We start from the raw sequence: 8,716 nt of genomic DNA on the forward strand, positions 1-8,716 counted from the left end.
CATGTGCTGAAGTCGGGCCCACTTGAGTGCCTGTGGCTGCTATAGACCACTTCACCAAGAATCAGGCAGCAGAACCCCTAGGGGCTCCAAGAGGGAGAGTCCCTGGGCCTGGTCTCTGGAACCTCGTGTCCTTGGTCCCTGTGCCTGGAGGGCAGAGGCGGCCTCACACATCCCTGACATGCTATCTGGGCCCCTTTCCCATTGTCCTGATGTGGAGCTTCCCGCTTCTTTTTGTCTGTGCTAAATACTCTTGCCTGCTTTTTCTTGGCTCCTTTCTTCCCTGGTTAGGTTGCACATATTCAAATTTCACCTCTCTGCTTTTCTTTCAATGATGCATTCTGCTTTTAGGTCATGCTTTGCTCTGCAGTCCTACTGTGCATTGTTGAAAGTAACCAAGCAGCAGCCCAAATACTATGTTGTTGGGATAGCTCCTCTGCCAGGTACCCCAGTTCCTTATCCTTAAATCCGACTGTCCGTACAGCTCTAGGGCACAGACACAGTCAGCCAAGGTGTTTGCAACAGTGTGACTGGGATTGCCGGTACTCCATTTTTTGATAGACTATTTCCTCATTTGCATCACATCCAGTTATCCAATCTCTCAAGATGTTCTAGCTTTTCCCTAATCTTGTCCGCTTCTGAGCCTGCACCAGAACCACCTGCAATGCTCAGCTTACCGCATTCTAGGTCTTTTCTAGACGGCTCCTCCTTCCTGCCCACTTCCAAAGCCACAACCACACTTTCAGATACTCATTGTCGCTGTTAGCAACAGCGCTGCTTCTCAGTACCAATTTCTGACTTAGTCTATTTTCTACCACAGACTGGGTAGGTTTTCAAAGAAAGGAGATTTATTTTGGTCCAGAGTTCTGAAGGTCCAAGATCTTGTGGCCACATCTGGTGGCCTCCTTGCTCGCAGGTCTTGAGACAGTGCAGGGCACTGTGCGGCAAGAGACAGGGAGTGTAGGGGTGGGCGCTGTGGTACAGAGGGTCAAGCTGCTGCTTGGGGTGTCCACTTCCCATATCAGAGCACCAGTTTGGGTCCCAGCTGCTCTACTTCTGATCCAGCTCCCTGCTAATGCACCTGGGAAAGCAGTGGAAGATGGCCCAAGTCCCTGGGCCCCTACACTCAATGTGGGAGACCCATAGGAAGCTCCTGGCTACTGGTTTTGGCCTGACATAGCCATCTGGGGAGTGAACCAGCAGGTGGAAGATCTCTCTGTCTCTCCTCTATCTCTACCTTTCAAATAAACATACACATCTTTTTAAAAAATTGCTTCTAAAATAAAATTAAAAGATGAAGCCTGCATGACAAGTTATCTTATTGAACAAGATCTCTGGAACAAAAATAATTTGCTGTGGGTTGGGTTCTCCAGAGGCAGACAAGGAGATGGAATTCAGAGTCCAAGATGTTTATCAGGAATCAACACCTATAAAAGGGCGGGGAAAAGCAGGGTTGGACAGAAGAAGTTAGGCTGTGTTGTCAGCCCCCACAAAAGCTGCAGCCTGAGGCAGGTCGGGAGGGCTGGGTCTTTATTCTCCTTCCTTGCTAGGTCAGCAGGGAAAGGTATGAGCTCAGGGGAAGTGGTTTCCTGACTCTGCAGTCCTGAAGAAAACAGCAGTTAAAGGCTATTTGTTGATCTCTCTCCCTGGAGCTGGGTAGCGTGTCCATCCTTCCTTGAAGGGGGAGCCTGGCAGTGTATCTCCATGTCTGCCACAGTCCACTCCTTATGCATCCACTCCACGGACATTTAGATAGCTGGTTTTTCTGTTACAGTTTGGATGTGAGTTTGGTTGTCTCCTAAAGGCCCATGTGTTAGAGGCTCCATGTCTAGTCTTAAGTTATTGGGATATGGGTGGAACTTAATCCAATTATGTTGTCTGAAGGTGGAGCCTTGGAAAGTGATTGATTGGAAACTGAGTCCTTGGGGGACAGCCCCTGTGAGTGAATCTGGGTGCTTTGTAAGGAGACACAGCACAGAGGATCGCTGAAGAGCAGGCTTCCTGACTGTCTGCTTCCTGCTTGCTATGTGATTCTCCCTCTGAGAGTGTTCTACTACCCTCATTGGATGTTGGACTAATGGGGCCACCGGATCTTGGACTGTAAAACTCTAAAACCATAAGCTAAAATAAACCTCTTCCTTCCTAAGTAACTGCTTTCAAGTATTTGTTATTATGATGAAAACCCGACTCAGACAAGCTTCTTTAGGATTCTGGAAGGTCTTTCTCCTCCTCTTCCTCCTCCTCTTCCTTCTTCTTCTTCAAGATTTATTTATTTATTTGAAAGTCAGGTTAAAGAGAGAGCAAGAGATAGAGGGAGAGAGAGATCTTCCATCCACTGGTTCATGGCCCAAATGGCCACAATGACCAGGGCTGGGCCAGGCTGAAGCTGGGAGCCGGGAACTTCATCCAGGTCTCCCCTGCGGGTGGCAGGTGTCCAAGTCCTTGGGTCATCTTCCACTGCTTCTCCAGGTACATTAGCAAAGAGCTGGATTGGAAGTGGAGCAGCCACGACTTGAACCAGCACTCATGGGATGCTGGCATTGCAGTCAGCAGCTTAACCAGCTGCACCACAGCTCTGGCACCTAGTCCGTAATTCTTGCACATAAAATTTTCTGGAGTGCCAAAAGATAGATGCCAGCTTCCTTTGATTCAGGAGAACCCACTGTCAAAATGTACCTACGTAAGGCCTCTAACTGGATCAAATCCAGTTAAATATCAAATCCAGTGTGCGCCTGGACCCCAATAATTCCTTAAGTGAAGTCTGGAGAGCTCAAAACACAATTCACAGATGCAAGCATTGCAACACGGCAGGTTGAGCCACGTCTTGGGTTGCCCACATCCTGTGTTGGATTGTCTGGTTTGAGTCCCAGCTACCCTGTGCTTTTGATTCAGCTTCTCACTAACCCATCCTGGGAGGCAGTAGATTGTATCTCAAGTACTTGGGTCCCTGCCACCCTTGTCTTAGACCCAGATGGACTTCCTGGCTCTCGGCTTCAGCTTGAAACAGCCCTGGCTGTTGTGGGCATTTGGGGAACCAGCTGATAGAAGGAGGAACTGTCTCTCATTCGTATTATCACTCTACTTTTCAAATAAGTAAGTAAATAAATAAATAAATAAATCTTTCAAAAATCCACAATATTTCTGGCACTCAGCCTGAGAGGGGACTCACTATGGCCTCCAGTAACAAACAAAATAACAATGTGTGCAATAAACTTCATGCATGTATCACCGGTCACTCAGTGTTCCTAGAACCTGTTGGAGATCTTTGTCCAGACCCCACTTCTGACACCAAATCTGTTAAAAGAAAATCTTTAGACAAAATAAATTTAATAGAGCTTATTTTGAACAAAGAACTACTGGTGAATCAGGTTACACTCAGAACCAGAGGAGACTCGGGGTGCTCTGATGCAGTAGCATTAGCAGTGAGCTGTAACTCGTAGGGACGACGAAGAAGTGTACTTGACTGACTTACAATGTCAAGACTTCAGTTAGCGGTCAGTTGTTGGTTTCTGGTTGGCTAAGTCTCTAGTTTCATTTCACTGTTTATGTTGGATTCCAGTCTACTTACATAGGAAACCAGGAGCTGTCTCAGTTTAATGGCTTCCCTATTAGGATATTTAAAAAAAAAACTTTAAATAAAACAGTGTGATAAGTGTTAGCTTTCTATGGTTTTTGTTTACATAGTGCTGCCATAAGACAGTTTTTAATATTTTGTCAAGAAGTTTTTTAAGTCACAGAACAGCTATAAACTCTCTCCAATGCTTATTAATGCTGCTTTACACATAGCATTATTCATAATAATCAAGATATGGAGTATGATATGTATACTCCTACAATTTTATTTGCCAATAAAAATGAACTTTTCAAGTCTGCATTTAGAAAAAGATTGCTTTGCAGGTTTCAGGTTGCACAGTCCTTTTTACACCCGCACCCTGTGCAATGTGAGGACTGCCTCGATGCGCTATCAGAGGTCTCCACCCCATCTGTAGGAGGTAAAGGGTTTCCTAAGCTGGCTGTGGCCTTAGCACAGACTTGCCTTGATCTTCTTGAAGCTCAGCACGTGGATGATTAGCCCTAAACAGCAGGGCGGATGAGCTTCCTCCGCATCCAAAAGGCCTCTTGGTTTTTACCCCTGGATTTCATAGCTGACTTTCACCCTCAGATGCTCCTTATCTTTCCTTTAAAAAATTTTTTTTATCTATTTAGTTTTGTTTTATTGGAAAGGCGGCAGCAGGTGGGGACTTTCATACATTGGTTTACTCCCCAAATGCCCACAACAGTCAGGGCTGGCCTACGCGGAATCCGAGAGCCTGAAACTCCTTCTGGGTCTCCTGCATGGGTGGCAAGGGCCATCATCTGTTGCCGCTCAGGATGCACATTAACAGGAAGCTAGATCAGAAGCAGGGTGACTGGGACTTGGACAAGCATTCCAACATGGACGTAAGCATCTCAAGAGGTCACTTAAGCCACTGTGCCAAACACCGGCTCCTGGTCCTTATCTTTCTCTGGAGTATCAGTGACACTAACAAATACACACTCAGTCCTTTTGTGCTTATATCAGAAGACTTTAAAGAGTTCATGGAAAATGAAATTAAAAGATAAGTTTGTCTGATACAAAAAATTTCAAATCTTGCATTTTTGAAATTGATGCATAGTTTTTTCATAATATGCATTTCCAAGAGCTTTTTGAAAAGACCTTTTCAAGCAGAACTTTCAAAAGTTTAAAAAGTTTCGCACTGGGGCCGGCGCCGTGGCTCACTTGGTTAATCCTCCGCCTGCGGCACCGGCATCCCATATAGGCGCTGGGTTCTAGTCCCGGTTGCTCCTCTTCCAATCCAGCTCTCTGCTGTGGCCTGGGAAGGCAGTGGAGGACGGCCCAAGTGCTTGGGCCCTGCACCCTCATGGGAGACCAGGAGGAAGCACCTGGCTCCTGGCTTCAGATCGGCACAGCACACCAGCCACAGTGTGCCGGCCATGGCGGCCATTTAGGGGGTGAACCAACAGAAAGGAAGACCTTTCTCTCTGTCTCTCACTGTCTATAACTCTACCGGTCAAATAAATAATTAAAAAAAAGTTACACACTTATATTTATTTTATTTGAAAGGCAGAGAGAGAGAGAGAGAGATAGCCATCTGCTAGTTCACACCCCAAATGCCTGCAACAGCCAGAAATGGCCCACTAAAGCCAGGAGCCAAGAACTCAGTTTCCCACCTTGGTGGCAAGGACCCAAGCATTTGAGCCGTGACCTGCTACCTCCCAAGACGTGCATTATAAGAAAGGCAGAATTGAAAGTAGAGCTGGGACTTGAACTGAGACATTCTGGTATGGAATGCAGGCATTGCAAGCAATGTCTTAACCGCTGTGCCAAATGCCTGCCCCTGATTTCAAAATTTTTTGCACCAAAATAAACTTACCTTCCATGAATTTTTTGAAGTATCCTGTTCCTACTTTCCCCATCAAAGCTCAATGCCCAACATATTGCACCTGCTGGTGCATTCATTCCCATTTGTGAATACTCTAGATTCAACCCAGTGACAGATTTAATTGAATGGCCACCTGTGCCAGCAGAGTCTGGGTTCCATCTGCTACCAGTGATGGGGTCCTCACGGCCAGTCCAAAGGCATGCGACCTGCTTCCAAAACCTCACTTCATTGCTTGCTTTCCTACCAATCACAGTGTCAATTGTTGCAGGTTAGAGACTCTGGAAGTTGGGAGTGTAACTTTTTATTGAGATCAACACCTACAGAAGAATGTGAGAGGGAGCAAGATGGTGCTGAGGCAGAAGCTAATGACAATGTGGGCCCCACCAAGCCTTGGCAACCCAGCAGGGAAACCTGGGGCAAGTGTTGCTTTCCAGAGTTTTCCAGCTAGGCTAAAACTGCCAGGCTTGGATAGCCCTGCCTCCCTCAGTCATCGGCTTCAGGCTGCCCTGGCAAGGCTGCAGCCTCAGAAGAAGCTCATGCCACTCGGGCTGACCAGGAAGCAGCAGCTGGCTGACGACTGCTGAGCACCCTCCCCGCAGCTGGGCAGCACTCCGCTCCTCAAAAGGTTTTGGTGAGGGACAGGCACTATGGTACAGCAGGCTAAGCCTCAACTGCGGCACTGGCATCCCATATGGGTGCCTGTCTGAAACCTGGCTGCTCCTCTTCCAATCCAGCTTTCTACTAATAGCCTAGGAAAGCAATGAAAGATGGCCCAAGTGCTTGGACCCCTGCACCCTCATGGGAAACCCAGAAGAAGCTCCTGGCTCCTGGCTTCAGATCAGCCCAGCTATGGCCATTGTGGCCATCTGGGGATTGAACCAGCAGATGGAAGACCTCTCTCTCTCTCTCTCTCTCTCTCTCTCACTATCTCTCAAATAAATACACAAACCGTAAAAAAAAAAGACACCAAAAAAAAAAAAAAAGGTTTTGGTGACACATTTGTGTCTGCGATGTCCTTGGGTCACAGCCCTCCCAGCCCGCTCTGCCTCAAACAGCAACATTGACACGAGTTCATCTGGCCACCAACCAGCTGTAGCACCTCATAACACTGGGTACAGGCCTGACAGCATAAATCTCCTGAGATGGGGAAAGTCTCATGGTTAACACATTTTTAAAAGAAAACAACCTTCTTGGCCATTTATTTTTTACAATGTGGACACACACCAAGAATTTCTACTTATATTTCTCTCTTTTAAATATTTTAGAACAACAACAATGAAAAACCCTTACATGCCTTCCCAGCCTCCTTGGAAAAGCAGAGTCATCTGGTAAACCCTGTTACTAATCTGCAATTAAACTGTACAGAGTTAAACTCACCTCACATGATTGTCATGGGTTCCCCCGAGGCTCTGAATCACACACACAAAAGCAGACTCCAAGAAGAATAACAGAAACGTGGAAAATGAGCGGAAGTCTCCCCAGCACAGCCCCAGCCGGGAAGGAGCTTGAAGGCCAGCCGCACAGTGCATGCCCGAGGTTCTGAAGTAGCGCCATGATTTCACACCACCAGGGGTTGCCTGCGAGGGGCCGCAGGTCCCCAGGGAGGCTGGAGACCACAGGCACCGAAGGACTCCCCAGGGCCAACGTGCCTGGTCTGTTAACACTAGGACTAAAGTCCAGACCTTCCGACTCGAAGCCCGGAACTCGCTCCTTTGCTTCACCCTTCTTCCTCTTCAGCACTGGAAGACAGAGCCATGGTCTAGGTCTACACCCAGGGCTAGGAAGCAGAGCAAAACGGCAGCTCTCTCCTTTTCCTGATGCTCCCCCAGTTTCGAGATCCCTGTCAGATGCTGTCTGTGCCGCTGGCTCTGGTGCCGTCCTCCCTCCAGCCACCTCTTCCCTGCTGAAGCCATTTTGCCTGTGTTCATGAGAACCCCAGGTGCCTGGTACTCATGCCCTCTCCCTATCTCCCGGGAGCAATGGGGAACTCACGTGGGTGGCCAGGGTTGCCTTGCAAGGTGAGCATTAGCAGGAAGCTGGAATTGGAAGCAGGGCCAGGACTCAAACCCGGGTTTTCCAACATGGAACGTGGACATCTCAAGTGTTGGCTTAACTGCTTAACTTCTGCACCAAAAACCTGCCCCTCCTCGTCTATTTTGTACTGCTATGACAGTACACCTGCCTGGGTAACTTATAATGAACAGAAATTTATTGGCTCCCTCTTCTGGGGGTGAGGAGTCCCAGATGCAGAGGGCTACATGTGGTGAAGAATTTCTTGCTGCATCATAGTACGATGGAAAGCATCTCACGGTGAGAGAAGGAAGGGGACCAGCTCATCATTTTACCAGGAATCTGCTCCCACCATAACCCACTTGCTAGATAATGGCATTAGTCCAGACATGAAGGCAGGGTCTCATGACCTAATTACTTTTTTTTTAAGGGATTTTATTTATTTATTTGAAAGTCAGAGTTACATAGAGAGAGAAGGAGACACACACACACACACACACACACACACAGATCTTCCCTCCACTGGTTCACTCCCCAGATGGCCGCAACAGCTGGTGCTATGCCGATCTGAAGCCAGGAGCCAGGAGCTTCTTCCGGGTCTCCCACGCTGGTACAGGAGCCCAAGGACTTGGGCCATCTTCCACTGCTTTCCCAGGCCACAGCAGAGAGCTGGATCAGAAGTGGAGCAGCCAGGATGCCGGCACTGCAGATGGTAGCTTTACCCGCTACACCACAGCGCTGGCCCTAATCACCTTTTTAAAGAGCCACATCTCAACGCTGTTGCACTGGGGAGCATGTGTCTAACACATCAATCTTGAGGGATACATTCAAACCATAGGACGAACTTTGCTCTTCTTTGGAGCAAGAGAAATCGTGTTTTTCTGTATTCCTCATGGGACTGGAACATGACAAGATTCTGTAATCACTTGTTATATTTTTATTTTTCTTAAGATTTAATTTTTACTTATTTGAAAGAGTGACAGACAGGGAGAGAGAGAGAGAGAGAGAGAGAGAGAGAGAGATATCTTCCACATGCTGGTTCTTTCCCCAAATGGCCACAATGGCCAGGGCTGTGCCAGACCAAAGCCAGGAGTCAGGAACTCTATCCTGGTCTCCCATGTGGGTGGCAGGGGCCCAACTACTTAGGCCATGTTCTGCTGTCTTCCCAGGCACGTTAGCAGGAAGCTGGATTTGAAGTGGAGCAGCTGGGACTCAAATGCTCTGATACGGGAAGCCAGCGTCTCAGGTGGTGGCTTAACCTGCTATGCCACCCTGCTGGATCCTGT

At 47.8% G+C, this 8,716-nt stretch overlaps 1 long non-coding RNA gene across 1 annotated transcript in view; it reads left to right on the plus strand.

The window, feature by feature from the left end:
* LOC138850079 (uncharacterized) overlaps window positions 1-8,318 on the plus strand; it is a 62,764-nt gene extending 54,446 nt beyond the window's left edge. The window contains exon 3 of the long non-coding RNA XR_011389499.1: window positions 6,686-8,318. This is a non-coding gene — a long non-coding RNA (uncharacterized lncRNA). The remainder of the gene's footprint in view (window positions 1-6,685) is intronic.
* The last annotated feature ends 398 nt before the right edge of the window (window positions 8,319-8,716 follow it).

The sequence above is a fragment of the Oryctolagus cuniculus genome, chromosome 6 (genome assembly GCF_964237555.1).
Source record: "Oryctolagus cuniculus chromosome 6, mOryCun1.1, whole genome shotgun sequence".
In the NCBI taxonomy this organism is placed as follows: Eukaryota; Metazoa; Chordata; class Mammalia; order Lagomorpha; family Leporidae; genus Oryctolagus; species Oryctolagus cuniculus.